The sequence below is a fragment of the Dasypus novemcinctus genome, chromosome 22 (assembly GCF_030445035.2).
Source record: "Dasypus novemcinctus isolate mDasNov1 chromosome 22, mDasNov1.1.hap2, whole genome shotgun sequence".
NCBI lineage: Eukaryota > Metazoa > Chordata > Mammalia > Cingulata > Dasypodidae > Dasypus > Dasypus novemcinctus.
Window position 1 is genome coordinate 19,309,603 of NC_080694.1, and position 19,589 is coordinate 19,329,191.

The window sequence follows — 19,589 nt, forward strand, 5'->3', positions numbered from 1 at the left end:
GCACCCCTGGAGATAGAGAGACCTCTGGAGAGGAAGTCCAGGTAAAAATACTGTTGTGCCTTCTGACCCATCCCAAGGTTTATATGAAGGGTCACAGGGAAACACCACCCTCATGTCAGTCACAGGAGCCAACATGGTGAGGACCACACCAGTTTGTGTGAAGGCAGAACAGCTGTTTTCCAGCTCAGGCTCCCGAGGTGCATTCTACTCTCCTCTAGATGGAGACATAGGCTTCTACAAAGCTGCAACCAGGTGGCATGGTCACCTCTCCTTCCTGGAGAGTTTCTTAATCGGATGGAGTCAGTTTTAGGCAGCTCATCTCTCTCTGTGCTCTTTAATCTTGGAGGCAGGGGTTTCTGGTAACTTTGGGTGTCTAAACCCAAGGAAATTCAACATCCCCACCTCATATAGTACAGTGCTTAGAGTGCACATCTGTATGGACTGCAGGACCTGGCTACACTCATATGGGGTCACCTCTGCTGCAGCCATTGCTCTTCATTCTCGGCCATTGCTGTCTTGTTGGTAACTGCTGTAAGGGAACTCTGATGTGGTAGAGGATAAAACTTGATTTCCTTAAGAGTACATTCTCCCTTACTAACTTTAAACAAAATTACATTCATTTATGAGCAAGTGAGCTAGGAAATCAAATACTTTTTCAAAGCAACTGTATGACTTAAGCACACACAGCAGTAACATAAAAACATATTCTTTTCTTCACATCCAATCCAATAACTGATGCTTCCAGATTTATTTTCTTTAATCTACTGAATTTGTGCCAATATCTCATTTTGGATATACTGGTTTTTTTAAAAATTTTTTTAGTTCTAATGGTGCAGTATAAGCTGTCATGTATAAGTGAAATGTTTATGCTTCTCCTTTTTAGAAACTCTTTTTTAAGTATTATGTGTTACATTTAATTTGCTCACTTCATGGTCGGCATATTTGTGCTCTTGTGCCAGGGCTAGAGACAAGAATTCTTCATTTAATTGTAATCAATTTCACAAACATATTTTCATTTTGTTTATTTTTATATCTTTTTATCTTCCCTCTCCTCATAAAAATCATTTTTCTATTTATAGTTGTGAAGATATGTTCATAATATGATGATATAGTTCTTCCTAATTTTTCTTATACCACTTATAATTGATTTGTATATGTTCAGAAATATAAATGCAATTTCATTTGTCAAATATTTTGCCTTATTCCTGGCACCATTTACTGAAATAGACATAAAATTTCCCCACAGTAAATTTGCATCTGTAATTTGTTGAGCCTTCTATATGTATCCTTTATACTGTTGCACTGATTACTTGTCTGCTCTGTTCCTAAGTCACAATGTTTAAATACTATGGTATTTTTTTCATTATGAATAAATACAATATTTGGAATTGATAATAACAGGGATTTCAGGGCCAATTTGTCAAATTCTTAAGAAAATTTAATATGTCTTTTTTAAAATTCTGGTGTTATTTTATGAATGGCTATCATTTAACAAATTTATAATATCATGCCTTCCAAACAATAAATGTGGTCAATTTCTCCATTATTTTTCTTTTTATTTAATTTCTCTAAATTAAAATTTTCTTGTATATCCATGTTACATATTTCCTTTATTTCATTTAGAATCCATTTTACATTTTGTTACTATTTTATAGGTGATTGATCTCTCTTTATTGAATTTTTTCATCCAATTGCCTTCTGACATCATATACAAATGTTATCCTTGGTTCTCTTTAACCTTCACATTCAGAAGTAATCCAGTGCTAATGCAAATGATGCATCTTTTATGATTCTTATACACCTAATTTCCTTTCTGAAATTGTATTTCTTTTGTTGTCTATGAAAGGATGAAATCATTATGAATGTTTTAAGTTCTATGATGTTTGAATGAGTTTTCAATAATTACCTTTTTCAAAGTAAGAATTTTCCTTCTAAATCTTTGATAATAGACTTCATAATGAATAAATATTTTATTGAAATAGAAATCAATTTGCAAAGAGGAATTGTCATGCAATATTTAAATTTAAAGCTCTCTTGTTGTTTTGAATTGGCATGTTTAATTTTCTTTCTTTTTAACTAACCAAAAAGTCTATAATTTTTTACTATGTTTTAGGCTTTGGCTGTGCAGTTTTATAGGTTTTGACAAATGTATAATGTTATGGATCCTTCATTACAGTATGATACAGAATACATTCACTGCCCTAAATACTGTGTTCCACCTTTTCATCCTTTCTTCTCACCTCTGAACCTCTGGAAACCAGTGTCTTTCTGTCAATAATATCTGTTACACTGTTAACACAAGATAATAACTACAATTACAATAAATTACTTTGGTCTATGGTTACACTCCCCATTTATGTTTGTTTATGCCTCAATCTTGAGAAATTAATATGTTTAATTTTCTAATGTTAAACTACTTATATTAATGAGATAAATATACCTTGGTCATGATATATTGTATTTTTCATCACTCAGGTATTTTTATAGAATGCTTACAAACATGCCTATATATTGTTGAAATAGCTAATTTCTTTCACATATCCTCTTCTTTTGTATTAAGTTCCATTTTTCTACCAAATTGCCTCCCAAACTTTTCTATCCTCCTCTTCTAGGAGGATAGAATTGTTACATTATATCATTTATGTATATCTATCAGGCTAATTCTTTCCCTAAATATTCATTTAAAATAGACCTTCCTAGTTACTTCACTCATATAATATGGAAAGGACATGTAAGTGGGAATTAGGGAGCTGAATACTTGACATTTTGGAAACTGTAGGTCCTCGTATCTGTTTCCTATCTGAGATCTACCCTTTAACATATTTTAATCTTTTCCTGGATGTATTATAATAATTACTTGTGTAGGTAATTATACTTCATTGTTTTTTTCTGTATGTGAATTCAAATGGAAGAATATGTCTTTCTTATAAATATACTATTTTGATATTTATTTGCAATATTCTCCCCATTTTCTCCATTTTCTTCCTGTTTTCAGATACTGGCAATCCTATTTCAGTGTTATAGTAAATCACTGCTCTCTTCCATTTTCCTACTGGTTACCTTTTATTATCTTTAATTCTGCAAATATTTTCCACAATTGCGGCGGCTTGCTCGGTCAGTAGAGGTGGGATCTGGCTGTGGACGAGGGGTCGGTCCAGCTTAGGATGAGGGGTCAGTCCCACTTGGGACGAGGGGTCGGTCCGGCAGCAGACGAGGGGTCGGTCTCATAGGGGTTGCGCGGTTCAGCTGACGGGGTCGCCCGGAGAAGCAGGCGACGAACTGGGGACAAGGGAGGCCAGGCCCTTGTCGGGGGCTCTCAGGACTGGAGGGCGCATGGCAGAAGAACTACCGCGGAGACGAGGTAAACACGCAAGTCCAACTTTATTGAGGGAGAGGCAACAGTTTTATAGGGGCTGGGGAAGGCTGATTGGTCGAAGCCATGCCCTGTTCTGATTGGTTGCTGGAGAAAGGTCAGTGGGAGGTACTGGATGGGGGAGGGGTGGTGATTAGGGATTGGCTGTCGCTGTTGCTGGGGGAAGGGGCAAGGTTTAGTGATTGGTGGCTGCTGTTGCTGGGATAGAGGGCAGACTTGAGTTTCCCGCCCATGCCTGGCTGTTGCTGCTGTCGGGGGGAGGGAAAAGGGCAGACTGGATTTTTCTGCCCTGCGCCTGCGCAGGGAGAAAGAAGAAGAAGGGTGCCGCCCCACAAGGCATCCTGTGGCGCCATCCGGGAGGAGGGGCGGCCGCGGAAGCATGGCTGCCGAGAAGGGGAGACCCGAGGGCACTCTGCGCCCGTGCAGAGCTTCTTTCAGGGGTGGTGGTGGGCCCGACCAGCCACCCTATTATGGGGGCAGTGGTTTGGAATAGGCCTACCACGGCCGCTGCCTCTCGCCAGGCCAGCAAACCACACTTCAGCCCGAGGGGTGACCGCACACAATAATTTCCTCTCCTGCATTTGATATATTTCAAATATCATATTTGTAAATCTGAGTATTTTTTCTCTTTATTTTCTTCTCATTGCATGCTTTTCTTTCTCTACATATATTTTTGTATGTCTGTAATTTTAAAATGTTACAGTCTTCCAAAGAGAAATTCAATATATTTCTCAATTGTGTTTTAGATAGAATTAGTATTGTTGATACCTCAATATGGCATAAAAACAATGTGCTGTTCATAACTTTGAAAATTAATAAAAAACTTCTAAAAAATATTTGTGCTCTTCTTATATTTGTGTAGAAAGTTAATTTTTTCCTATTTGAGAGCTAACTTCAAGAAGAAATATTTGCACATATTAAAGATGAAAGAATTATAATGAACACACATATACAAATGAATTTAGCTCATGTGCTATGTACATTTTATTCTATCCATTCTATTGTATATATATTCAACATCCATCCTTCTTTACATCAATCCAAAAATATTTTCTTTTCCTTTCTAAACTTTACATTTTGATGTAATTTGGGAAAAAAAATACATCTCTAACTACTTCAGGCTGATGAATAAATTATTTTAGTATGGTTCTTTTATTATTTTTAACATTTAATGTAAGAAACATAAAATTTAATTAATTCTATTCAACAAATTTTTCAAGTATTAAACTCCTATAATGCAAATTTTATAATATATAGCATATCTCTATAATAACAGAGTATTCTTAATAAATTGCCACTGTACTCCCTTTCTAATAAACTCCTACTAATATATCCATTTATTCATTTATTTTAAGATAGGTTTAATTTTCCTGCTCTAAGCCTTTATATGATTTATGTAATGAAATGGTCAATCTTCTGAACAAGGTTCTTTTTTCAAACATGAAATGTTTCTTGTTATCAATGTTACTGAATCTACAAGTATTTTGTTTTTGTTTTTGTTTTAAATTGTGAGTAAGGTTATGTATTTTAAATATTTCACTACTTGCTTATAAATTTTCCTTTGATGGATACCTGTGATTTATCCACATTTTAGTTTTTAAGAATAAAACTGCTATGAACAATCTGGTACATATTCTTTTGGACATAAGCTCTAATTTCTGGATAAATAATGAAGGCTGAAATTGATGGTTTGAACACAGGATAGGTGTTTTTTTTTTCTTATGAGAAAAAGCTTATCATTTGCAAAACACTTAAAATATCACACTAATAACAAAATATATGAGAGCTTAGGTTGATCAAAAATCTCAGAATTGTTCATTTAAAAATTCTGGAGGCATATAGTAGCAAGCATTGTAGTTTTAGTTGTCATTTTCCTTGAGAATATTCCAACAGGGATGGTATACTAAAATGTGAATCTAGGCTCCATAATTTAGAAAATATTTAATGCATGTTCTCTAACCACAATGTAAATAAATGAGATACCAGCAACAACAAATTTTTGAAATCAAACAATGCATTTTTAAACAATCTGAATGAAAAAGAATTTGACAGACAATTTAAAAATATTTTGATTTGCATGATAGTGAATGACTGTGATGGATTAGAATAAAGTATAGCATTGAGAGAAGTTTAAGACAGTAAGTGTTTATATTGAAAATAAGAAAACTGTAAAAAAAATGACCTACATTCTTAGATTTCCAACAGAAGGAGTCAGGAAAATAAGAGCAAAGCAATGCCCAGCTATATAAAATAAGTCAATAATAAAGAGCAGAAAATGGAGATAGAGAAAATAGAAAAGCAAAAGGAATAAAGTGATGAAGCAAAAGTTTTCTTAGAATATCAAAATGTTAACTCCAACCTATTTTTATCAATAATAGAGGATAATTTAAAATTTCCAATATCAGGGAAGCAGATGTGGCTCAACCAATTGAGCTCCCATCTACCACGTGGAAGGTCCTGGGTCTGCTTCCCAGGGCTGCCTTGTGAAGGCAAGCTGGCTTGTACCCAAGAGAGCTGATGGCCCATGACTTCAGAGAGCTGATAGCTTGTGCCCGTGGAGAGCTCACAACCCACACTTGCAGAGTGCTGATGGCTCATGCCTGCAGAGAGCTGGTACAGCAAGATGATGCAACAAAGGAAGACAAGCAGACACAGAAGAACACACAGTGAATGGACACAGGGAGCAGATAGCAATCAAATGGCAAGGGGTGAGATAAATAAATAAAATAAATCTTAAAAAAATGATTCAAAAAATTTTGCAATATCAAGAATTTAAAAATTTTTACTGACAAAAAGAGTAATGTTACTGAAATTTACATGCTTGACAGACATTCTGTCAAAAATGAAGTTAATGAGAGTTTTCAGTGTACAGGAAATTCTTAAGGCCATGAGCATATGCCAAGGATGAGAAACAAACTCAGAAAGACTGAGAGGTGCCAATGCTTTATCTAAGGCTGACCTTCTTGGTAAGGAGGATAGATAGACTCTGAAGGAATGCATCCAAGAAGTAACAAGATGAAATAAGAAAATGTCCAGTATACAATAAAAGCTCAAATTACGCTTAAAAGGAAATATTCTATCCAAAGAAAAAGATAAAACTTAGAAAATAATCAACAAAGCAACAAAGAAAACTAATCTTTGAAAGTACCATGCAAAGACTTCAAAAAAAGAAAAAGTAGGCTTCAAAATATTTAAAATATTGAGGGAAAAAAAACAAGAAAATGTCCAGTATACAATAAAAGCTCAAATTACGCTTAAAAGGAAATATTCTATCCAAAGAAAAAGATAAAACTTAGAAAATAATCAACAAAGCAACAAAGAAAACTAATCTTTGAAAGTACCATGCAAAGACTTCAAAAAAAGAAAAAGTAGGCTTCAAAATATTTAAAATATTGAGGGAAAAAAAAACAAGTTTTCACAATATGATGAACCAAATGAGAAGGATGCAAATAGAAAACTGTACTTGAATACCAAAATAACAGAAATAAAACATCTCCAGACTGTATCAACAGCAGATTGGAACTGACAGAATAAAGAACGAATGAGCTGGAATGTAAGACAAATGAAATGCTTAGGCTAAAGAGCAGGAAAAAATTAATGAAAAAGAACTGAAGAGAGTCCATGAGAGTTACAAACACACTGATAGCAAGCATATCAAAAAACACACAGTGTTTACAGAGGGAAAATTAAGAGAAATGGGCAGGAGGAATATTCAAAGAAATAATGGCAAGGAAACTCCCAAAATTAATCAACAATATGTATATACACCTTCAAGGAGCTCAAAGAACCCAATTCAAGTTAAAATCATACAGGAATGTGACCAGACACATGGTGATCATACCATCAAATGGCAAAGATAAGGAATGAGTTCTGAAAGCTGCAAGATTAAAGCCATGTTTCATACAAGCAAGTTCAAATAAGAAAAAAGTGACACTCATCAGAAATCATGGAAGTGAAAAAACAGGCATGAACTATTTACAGTGCTAAAAGATAACCCTCGTTATTAAGAATCATAACACTACTAATAATGTGCCTGGTAAGAGTCTTTCAAAAAGAACGGAAAGATTAATATGACATTCCCAGGTGTGTTTGTTTTTTTAATGCTAAGGGAGGAGTTGGTCAGTACAAAACTTGCCATACAATTGTACAGTGAGTTCTTTAGACTGCGAGGAAAGTACAGTGGTTCAAATTGGCATACGAAATATTAAGTTTTCCAGTAAGAGTAACTCTTTGTGTAATTGTAAATACCAGTAAAATTATATGGTATTCTTGGTATTTAACTCCACTTTTTACAACTTACAAGTCTAAAATTTGAGTAAATAAAGAGTAATGACAAATCTATTGTTTTGGATATTCAATGTATGAAGACACAATATGTAGCAAGTATGACAAAAATGCAGGTGAAATGTATAAGGACAGCGCTTGTATAATTGAGAAATATTAAATACACTTCAGTTTTTATGGCTAAGAGATTGCCAAGTGAGTGGAAGTCATTCCAGAGGTTAGGCTTATGCACCTCTCAGCAGGATATCATTGCCTGCCACAGTAAACAGTGCCTCAAACAGCCAGGTTTCTGAGGGCATTAGAGGCATCTAGACACTATAGAGGGCAGATGAGTTAAGGAATTCAGCACCCTATCAGTGGGCCATACTTTGGAATTTATGCTTCCAAGTGTAGCAGAATTAGACTCATTTATAATTTCCCTACATATGGCTCTTATGACCCTTCTATTTGAACCTATAATTTATACTCTACTTATTAAATATATGTTCCAAAGACTTAAATCTTTGGTTTATTCATGTGCTGGTTAAGCCCTGATTCTCAGCTGAGTTGCAACACCTACTCTCCTGTTTATTGGACCCACTCATGTCAGCAAACAAGGAGATGATGATGGACAAAGCCCATCCCAAGGAACGGAAGGAATCTTCAACTGTAAGCAAGACAGTTCCCTCCACCTGCTCCACGGGATCTAAGCCCTTCTCAATTAGAAACACAGTGAGCATCGCCATTCCCAAATCCTCAAGATTGGGGAATGAACAATGGACAAAAGTAGGCTTACTGTTATTCCATTATAGACGTATTATTCTAGCAATGGAAGAGCTTTTATCAGTGATATAAAAGCAGTGGCCACCAGAGGTTCTGAGGAGAGGGAGAGGGAGTAATATGTGCAGCATGGGTCATTTCTGGAACTTTGGAATTGTCCTGCATGACATAACAATAGCAAATACAGGCCATTATACATTTTGTCATAACCTATAAAATTGTACAGGGCAGAATGTAAACTATAAACAATAGTCCATGATTAGTAGCATTGCTTCAATATATGTTCATCAATTGTAACAAATGTACCACACTAATGAATGATTTTAATGTGGAAAGTGTAGAAATAGAAGGGGTAAAGGATATGGGAACCAGCTATATATTTTTTTATCTAACATTTATGTAATCTAAAGACTTTTAAAAATAAAAACATTGCAAAACTATATAACATTGTCAAAATTTCAACAAATTTACTCTGCTTATTCATAACATTAATACTGAGTAAATTATTATGGGTGAAGTGATTATAAGGGAACTCTTATTCCTGAATGATTTTTCTGTAAACCATAACTGCTCTAATTAGAAATAAAACTGGTCACTATGACTAATAACAACAATATACACTGCTAAATAGTCAATTAAATAAGAATACAGAAATTATGATTATATGTGTATCTGACAGCAGAGTATCTGAGTATTCTCAATATCTGAGAAGCAGATATTGGCAGAATTGAAGGGACAGATAGATGGTTATACAGTAATAGTAGGAGACATTAACAAGACACTTTCAGTAATGGATAGAACTTCAAGACTGAGGTCACTAGAGAAATAGAGGACAAATAATAAACTAATGTAAAATGCTAACAGTAGGGAGAATGGCATATTGGGGTATATGAGAACTATTTACTATATGTAAACCAACAACTGCCCTAATAATAACATGAATATAATGTAAACAACTACTAAAATTAGTTGCTAATATTAAAATTTGCATTCCAAGTAACAAATAGTTTTAAAAAGTACTTTAAAATTTTTAATTTAAAAAATGAGTTTGAGTTTCCCAATATGTATTTGGTAGGATTGTTGGTGATTTAATACACTTTATTTATTTTGGAAATGTAGCATGAATTATGTTGTATTTGCATAATTCCATGAACCTATATTTTCCAGATAAACACCTTTTGATGTTAAAACATTATGCAAGGGCAAAACACATTTCCATTGCAAAATAAATAATGGATCCAAATCCAGCAGATAAGAAAATGTTTCTTAATAAGATTTTAGATTCCAAATTTAACCTGTTTTTTAAGAAACCAGAATTTGTGGATTTTTACTGCAGAATATTATTATTAAAGAAGAATATTAATGCTTATCTTAAAGCTTTTATTAAATACTTTCTCTTTTCAAACCATATATCTGTGTGAAACCATACTTTCTTTATATTCTGCAATCAAGCCAGCATATAGCAAAAGAATGAATGAAAAAGCAGATGTGAGAATTCAGCTATTTCACAGTAAGCCCAAATAAAATAGATTTTCAAAAGGATGAAATAATCTCTTCCATCTCAAAAAAAATCATTTTATTTGCAAATTAGCATATATTTGAATTGTATTATAGCATTAAAATATTTATTATTTATTTTAAAAATAATTTCAGTATATCTATGTATGCATATTTTAATTCCTAAGATGGAAATTCTCCATGGATATATGCTACATACTTTAAAATTATTTAGGTTTTTAATAATTTTTATAGTACAAAGCCTCTCTGAAACAAAAAACAAAACAAAAAACATAAGACCAGATGATTATGTAAATTTAATTAAATTACATTCTGATAAATTTCAAGTAAGCTCAGATAATATACTTTTGTGTGTATTTTTCTATAATAACTCTTTTTTGAGTGCTATATTTCATGAAAATAGTACTATTGCTTAATTTGATGCCAGTTATCACTTTTCCTCAGTGATCTCCAGAAAGCAAAACATCTGTTTTGCTTCATTTTGTTTCACATTGAATATCTTTGCCATATCAGGACATTTTCTGTAGCCTCTGTTAAGCTGAGCAATCGTTCATAAATTTGTTTTTTTGCCAAAAATTCACATATAAAGACTGAGAACATGGAGTGATTATGAAAGCTGGTCAAAATGTGCTTGTGGCTTTTGAAACCTTTTCTGAGTGTTTCTGATGAAGTAAAAAAATTCCTATACTGTCAAGGGAGATTTTTGCTTTCACAGATTTGGCATTTTACCTCTACTCACCAAACTTCCTCTACCAATTTTTGTAACTGTAATGATAACCTGTAGCTGTATGTGGAGACTTTTTTTTTTTTTTTGAGATAACAGAGTTGGGTAATGAAACATAGACCTTGTAAGTGGGAAGATAGAGTTCAAACACTGAGCCACATTTCACCTTCATTGATTTTTCCATTTGTTTGCTAGTTGTTTGTCTTTGCTTTTAGGAGGCACTGGAACCAAACTGGGGACCTCCAATGTGGGAAGCAGGTGCACAACTGCTTGAGTCACATCCACTCCCCAGACTTGTATTTTTGAGCATTCATTTCTAAGACATTCTTTTTTAAGCAAATTCATTTTATTGATACATTTTAATAAAACAGACAATTCATCCAAAATGTGCAATCAATAGTATTTGGTAAAATCACGTAGTTGTGCATTCATCACTTCAATCATCATTAGAGAATTTTCATTATTTCAATAATAATAGCAATAAAACAGACAAGCAAGAAAATTCTTCACCTGTCAACCTCTCTATGCTTTCTCTGCTGTACATAGCTGCTATTTCTGGTTATTCTTGCACAATTGCTTATTCTTTAAGCATTTTATTAAGATATAGTCACATACCATATAATCTATCCAAAGTGTAGAATCAAGGTTATTTATTTCTTCTTAGCCTCTGCCAAGTTCTGATACTCTGTTGACTGGCAATAGTTAATAAATATTTTATGAATAATGATAAATAGGTAACTTTCCTCTGACCTGCTTGTAAGGGTAGTAATTCACAATCCAAGATTTACTTAAATCATTGTTCTCTACCACATTCAAGATCACTTCAACGCTCTTTGGGTACGAGTCCTACTATATACCACACTTTTGTTTTTCCTTGCTTTTGCTCTATAATACATTCTAAAATGAATCCTATTTTTATTGAATTTAGTAACTACCAGCCAATTTGTTTATTTTTCTTGCTAACTTTTTATATTACATGATTTTCCTTCATATCATACTTTTACTCTAAACTCCTAAAAATAAAATTTTGTGTGGGTTGCCTGATTTTATGGATTTACTCTAATGTGAATAAATTATATTTATAATTAGACATAAAATTGAAAATATATTGAATAAACAGTGACTATGTAATATTTTGAATATTTCTCTTTTTTTAGGTTCAACAAAAACTCCTTTGGTAATCTTATTGCTAATAACACTATTACAAATTTAACTAATCTCAAGAGTACACTCAAAGAATCCTTATCGTTCAGGAGTTGGAAGAAAACTAGCCTCTCAAAAGTAATTACTTTTTCCCTGGGGCTCCTGAGAAGTATGACCGTACATGCTCCCTCTAAAGAATAACAATATTTATAAAGAATATGGAATCACAATTGTAGCTATGATTATGAGTAAACATGCGTTTCCTGGAAAAGTGACTCCTTGAAGTGTGAAGCAGAAGCATAGATTTTGTAAAATGTTTATAATTATGCAAAAGAAATACTTTCAGCAGATATACATGTTTACTAATATTTCAGGTACTTTTTTATACTTTGAATTGTGTTTCTTAAAAAGTACTAATGAAAAATCACTGACTTAACAGTTATAGTTCTGAAGACTTTTAGTACATTTAACTGTTTCTATGCCATATTATAAACTGATAATTATAGAGAGTCTGAAAGTTTTGATTTTATTATAGGTGATTAGTTTTAAAAATGGTACTTGATGCTATGAATGCAATCCATTGATTATATTCCAATTTTGAAAATATAATGATAAATAAATTACCAAGAAATTGAGGTAGCATAAGCACGATGAATTAAATATTACTTGAAGATTGTAAAGGACAAATAAGAAATTCAAAGGCAACTGTGAGTGACCAAAGAATTTCATGGAAATCAATCCTTATAAGCAAAAATAGCCCTTAAAATATGAACATATAGGTCAAGATATCCAATGAATTTTTTACCATGAACAATCTCTTATATTTATTTGCAAGGTGTTAGGAAATAACTACTCTCTATAAAGATTGATAATATGCACTTGTACGTCATATATCTAACAATTGATGAGGAATTGGTAGCCCACTCTGGTTTTTTTCCTTTTTGTAAAATTGTGAAGTAATTGCTAAATATCCCTAAACTAATAAGGAGCAGGGACAAATCATGAACTCTCTCTCTCTCCCTGTATCACTAAAGGCTTGCATTTAAATATAATGATGCACTCTGAATTAGAACATATATAGTATATTCAGCCCAGAGAAACTTGAGAATTCAGCATACTGATTGCAAAAATGCAATCTTAAGTGATGGAGGATAGGAATGAGAGTTATTCAGATAAGCAAAATTGTGTGATTTGAAAAAGGAAATTTAAAAATCACTTGGAGTTTTGGTTCTGCCCAACAATAAACACTTAGATAAGTAATATAAAAAGAGTATTTTTTTGGATGTTTAATAAAATGCTAAGGGACTTTTTCTTCCTCATAAAATTGAGGGTGAAATAAAAAATATGCATAATAGAAATCATAGAAAAATAATTTGTAAAATAATTCTTCAGAAATGCAAAAATAATCATATGAATATAATCAATAAAATAAACAGTTTTATTAGCTCATTGTCATGTAAAATACTAGTCAAATTGTATACTAATTTGTAATTATAAATAGATTATACATACAATTATCAATAATGAAATTACAAATTCTAACATTTTCAGTAATGTTATTTCTCCACATATAGAAATATGTAGTTCTGAAATTATATCCCTCATGATTTATAATATTTTTGAATTTGAATATATTTAAGACTAAAACATGATTTCTTTAAGGTTTGGCATGATCAAGACAACCAGAAGTAAGAGAGTTTTGATTTCAATGGCTATTTTGAATAAGAGGATCTAGCAAAATCTAGAAAAGAACATGAGCAATATATCTGGACAGAGAATTAGTCCTTCACCAAATATTGGATCTCATGCATGATAGAAGGAAGGATGCTTTGAGGAGGAGAAATGTCAGGTGGGACAATTTTCTTAGATAATGTTTGAAAGTGAGAGAGTAAGCTAAACAAACAAAAAGGGAAACTTGTATACCTGCAACAGAAAATTGTAGGCCATCGGAATCTGATGATAATTATTTTGTTTTCTTTGGAAAGTGCTGCAAAGGAGGAAAGAAAAGGCTCCCATGCATATCTTTTAGAACAAATGAAATGAATGTGTAATGAGGCATAATCCATCTGGTCTCCTTTGGATTAAAAACTTTTTAAGAAAAATCTCAAAATTTTTCATTAATTGTGATACAGAAACCAATATTTATTCAGGTGACCAAACATTAGACTATTTTAGCAACATCTAAATCAGCTGGTACATGAGAAAATTGCTGTTTAGTGTTTCCTAGAAGAGTTTGAAATGATATTTTACTGAAATAATGTAAATATGACTAAACAAATGAAGGGTTAATGACTTTGATTTAATATTATATCATTTGATATTTTAGCATTTGGGATCTTATTAATATCAAAATTTAAAAAATAGAACAGAGTTAACAAAGAGAGTAAAAAGGGAAATATATAAAAGCGTTATCTACAGAGTACTGCATTTTGTCCATTTCCACTAAGTTTAATTCTTTGTGAGGTTAATAATCATGGTATTATATTTGTAAATTGATTGGATTATCTCCATTTTGTCTTTAGTATATTCTTATTTTCTATTTTGACTACAGGGAAACAGCAGTATATTAGGAAAAATGGACAATCTTACTATTTTCACAGAATTCCTCCTTAAGGATATTACAACTACCCGAGACCTGCAAGTCCTCCAAGGTGTGATGTTCTTAATTATGTATTTGGGGGCTGTGATTGGGAATTTTCTAACTGTTATTGTAATTATAAATGACCCACACCTGCACACTCCAATGTACTTCTTTCTAGGCAATTTGTCCCTCATAGACCTTTGCGGCATTTCAGTTATTGTTCCAAAAGTGATTGTGAATTCACTGTCAAACCATAAACTAATTTCCCTCCCAGCATGTGCTACTCAAATTTTCCTGTTTATCATGTTTGGATCCGCAGAGTTTTTCTTCCTGGTTGTGATGTCCTATGATCGCTATGTAGCCATTTGCCACCCTCTGCACTATGGACTGACTGTCACCCCACGCCTGTGCACACAGGCAGCTGGTGCTTCATGGGCATGTGGGTTGGTCTATTCTTCTATCCACACAGGTATCATGTTCAGGCTTCCCTTCACAAAGTCCAATGTGATCCATCAATATTTCTGTGATGTGCCACAAATTCTGAGGATCTCCTCTTCAAGTGTTCAGTTTCATGAGTCTATGGCCTTAGTTCTAAGTTCTTGTATTTTATTAGTATGTTAAGCTTTTATGTTTAAGTCTTATATTTACATATTTTCAATGGTCCTTAGGATGCATTCTGTGGAAGCCCGCAACAAAGCCCTATCCATCTGTACCCCACAGTTGGCAATTTTGATTTTGTTTGTAGTTTCTGGGTTGACTTCTGTCTTTGGTTCCACTGCAAATGACACATCTCTTAGTAATCTCCTCATGGCTCTGTTCTACACCATAGTGCCTCCATTCATAAATCCCATCCTCTATAGCCTGCGGAACAGAGAAATTAAGATTGCTCTACGCAGAATGATCCACAGATATTTTGAAATGCCTAACAATGTTTTATTTCATATATGTTCTTAAATTTGAATCTCTCCCTATTATATATCAAGAGTTTTTTTTCACTATATGTTATTTTGTTGTTAGCATATGTGGCAGTGACCTATACGTTAGCATCCGAATTTTTCAACTCCATTCTTTTTGTAAGTCAATGATTTACCAGGAAAATATTTCTCACATTTTAAAAATTACTTTGAATGATGCTAGGATGATTTACACTAAAAACAAAGAATGATACCATTTGTTGAAGCCACTGAATGAGTAACAAAACAGGTGCCTATGCATGTGACGGAAATTCAAGGTACAGGATACTGTTAACCTAGAAGTCAATATTGAAAGTTTTACATTAGAGAATTCAATTTAAATTGCTCTCTTTGTATTTACCTTTCTACAACTGTCTGGATGAAATATTGTAATAATTAGTAGTGAGAGACTTCAGAATTAAAGGCAAAGTAAGGATATAGCACAAGGATATCATTATAGTTGCTTCCCTCATTAAAATGTAGACTATAAGAACATGTCCCTCAACAGAGCTTATCTTTTAGAAGATATTTCTTCCTTCCTCCAATCTAGCTGAGTTGCTGATTCATTTAATCTTTCTGCATGGTGAAGAACAAGTATTACAAAGTGATGTGAGCTGTAGCAGCAAGTAGAACTGTATTTTGCTTGCACAATATCATATTTCTTATAGTATATGATGAATTATCCCCACCAAAACAAATATCAAAAATTGTAGACAGGATGGGGGAATAGAGTATGGATTAGGGTGGACTTACTGATATTCTATTCATGAACTATTGTGATTAGTAATCGAAGAAAATGTGGCATTGGTGTGGAGAAAGTGGCCATGGTGGCTGCTGGGTGTAGGGAGTGGGAGGAAAAGATGTAATGTGGGTGCATTTTTGGGACTTGGAGTTGTGCTGGGTGGTGCTGCAGGGACAGTTACCGGACATTGTATGTCCTCCCGTGGCTCACTGGGTGGACTGTGGGAGAGTTTGGGCTATGGTGTGGACCATTGACCATGAGGTGCAGCAGTGCTCAGAGATGTATTCACCAAATGCAATGAAGGTCTCATGATGATGGAGGAGGTTTTTGTTATGGGGGGAGGAGGGAAGGGGACAGGGGTGGCAGGTATGTGAGGACCTCATATCTTTTGAATGTAACATTAAGAAAAATTTTAAAAATATTTTAAAAAGAAATCTATAAACCCTGCTGAAAGAAACCAAAGAGACTTAAATAAATGGAAGTGCATTCTGTTTTAAAAATAAATAAATAAATAAAATATTTTAATTTTCTGATCCTCAGAACAAGCCAGCCTTCTGATAATAAAGTAATTAATCTCTTTATACCACAGTATTAAATCTCATAAAGACTGTTTTTTTTTTACTTTAGCATCATTATCTAGAAAAGTTTCAGCCTTTGATAGCTTATTTTCATTTAACATTACCCTTCCTTAACACATCAGGGAAATTCTTGAAAAACTGGTCCTAGATATGCTCAGTTAAAGGGAAATGAAAAAAAAAAGGAAAATACACATGAATTCAAAAAGAATATCAATGGAGAGATGAAAATTTTGAAAAGAGTAAAAGAACATCATAAAATAAATTAAAAATTCCTTAGAGATGTTAAGCAGAAGATTGGAGATGGAGGAAGAAAGAATCAAGCAACTTGATGATGGGGCAATTGACATCATTCTGTCTACAGTCAGAAGGAGATATAGGAAACCAAAAAACTAAAACTAAGAAAACTTGAGGAACCTGTGATGCATGGTTAAGCAAAACAATATATGCATTATTGTAGTTACAGAAGGAGAAGAAACTGAGAAAGGAAAAAGATAATTGTCAATGAAATAATGGGTGAAAACTTCTGAAACTTAATGAAAGAAATGATGTACACATGAAAGAGGTCTAACAAACAACAAGTGGGAAAATCCAAAATAGACCCAAACTACAGAATTTTATAATCAAACTTTTGAATGCTAAAGATAAAGAGATAACTTTAAAGCCACAGTAGAGAATCAACACATCATATAAAAGTGAACCTCAATATTCTTAATTGTCAATTTTTCAACAGAAACCATGGGGGTTCTAAGGCCCTGGGAGGAAATACTTAAAATGCTGAAAGACAATAATTACCTACTAAGAATATTATATCTGGTGAGGCCATCATTCATAACTGAGGAGAGGTTGATAATACATTCCCAAATACACAATATCTAAGGGAGCTTGTAACTACTAGACCTGCCCTGTAAGCAGTAGTAAAGAAAGTTTCTCAGAATGAGAAAAATGATGCTAGAAAATACAGTGATGCAACATGAAGAAAAAAGGATCACCAGCAAGGATAACAACATGGGTCACTATAAATGTTAGTACCATTTTCTTTTGTTATGTAACTCCACTTTTTGCTTCCTGAATGATTGAAAAGGAAAATTCACAAGATACAATGATTAAAGCAGTGTTTTTGATTCATAATATGTAATAAGTAATTGTTGAAAAGAACTACATATAGGTGGGGGCACAGGGATACACGAATATGGTTTATGTATGTCATTGAAATTAATTTGGTATCTAAGCAAACAAGATTGTTATAGACTTAGGATGCTAAATTTAACCTCCAACTTAACTACACAGAACATAAGAGAGAATATGCAAGTTTAGAGGAATAGATGTTAGAATACAGCCAGCAAACTGGAGGAGGTTAATTGTGTGGATAATTAATAAATAGTGGCTCTGAAAATTCTGTTATGGGAATTGTAAAGTTTTGGTAATGGAAGGTGGTAAAGGTAAAAAACAATAAATATTGGACATCTCACTGTGCTTAGGAGTGGTTGATACGGGAAAGTTTATTTTGTGTGTCTGTGTGTGTGTATGTGTGTGTGTGTATATTTATATATATATATTCACAGAAATTTTTACAAAGTCTGAGCACATAAAGAAACAATGATAATTAACCATAATTTATGATTATTGATAGGATATAATAAGGAAGAAGACAGGGCCAAAAAAGGACATTCCAGATAACATGAAAAAATTTTAGATATAGTTTGCAATCTTTCTATCAATGATAAATACATTGAAATAATTAACTATTCAAATTGTGGTTACATAAGTGAGTATCCTGGTTCTTAGGAAATGCCCATGACTGTATACATTTTAATGAGTATGAGGTATACAACCTAAACTCATATGTGAATAAAATGGATTTTTAGATGGATAGACAGTTACTAGAGATAGAGAAATTTATAGACTGATGGATACATAAAATGATATGGCAAATGTGGCATGATAAAAATAGTTAAATGTTAATATTAGTAGATGTGTGTATTTATAGGGATGGGCAGTTGGAGTTCTTTGCATGGGTTTGATATTATTTATGTTAACTGTCCTGCAACTTTGAAAGTATTTCAAAATAAAAAAGTTAAAAAATAAATAATCCTAGTAAAAGTATGAAATGCATCTATATTCCTCCATTCCCTGAAATATATCCTTTTATTTTCAATTTTCAGTAATTGATGATACCATTAAATCTATTAAAAATTACATTGGGTACCTGGGGAGGTGTTCTGAGAAGATGACATTGGAGTAGGCATACTGGGCTCAACTCTCACACAAAAACAACAGTGCCAAAAGCTGTCCAAGGGACCTGCTTTGAGAATCAGCAGACAATGAGAGTTCTGTGCAACTCATAGGAGGGAGAGGGTCAGAGCGGTGAGGAACCTGAAACAAAAAACATTAGTTACTAAATCCCCACACCACAGGGACATATTCCCATTGTCCAACCTCAAGACATAAATCCTGGGAAATTTTCTGGCTCACTGTAGCTGAGAGGGGAAGAAACTTTTTCCTTCCTATCAACTGTTACAAGAGAAGAGAAAGGAAGGGTCAGAGGGCTTCTGTTCAGTGATTTCATGTAGCAGAGATGGCTATGAATTTTGGCCTGAAAGAAGAAGTAGAAAGAAAGACCTCTGTAGAAAGACTTGGTGATGACCACCATCTGCTAGTCCACCAGGAAATTGAAAGAAGAAAAGCTGCTTTTAGTTCTTTCTTTAGTGCCACCACTGAACAAACAATCTATTTAACATTAGTGATTAATGGCTCAATTTTGATAACTTAAGTTGGGCAGTTTTCAAAACAGAATAAGATGAACAAAAACTCAAAAAGAATTGTGAAAAATACACTAGGCAAGGAAGGTAATTTGACCATCAGAGTAAATTCATCAAAATATAAATGCCTAGACATCAGCAAAATATTTCAAGCCACAGGAGGAAATAGAAAGAG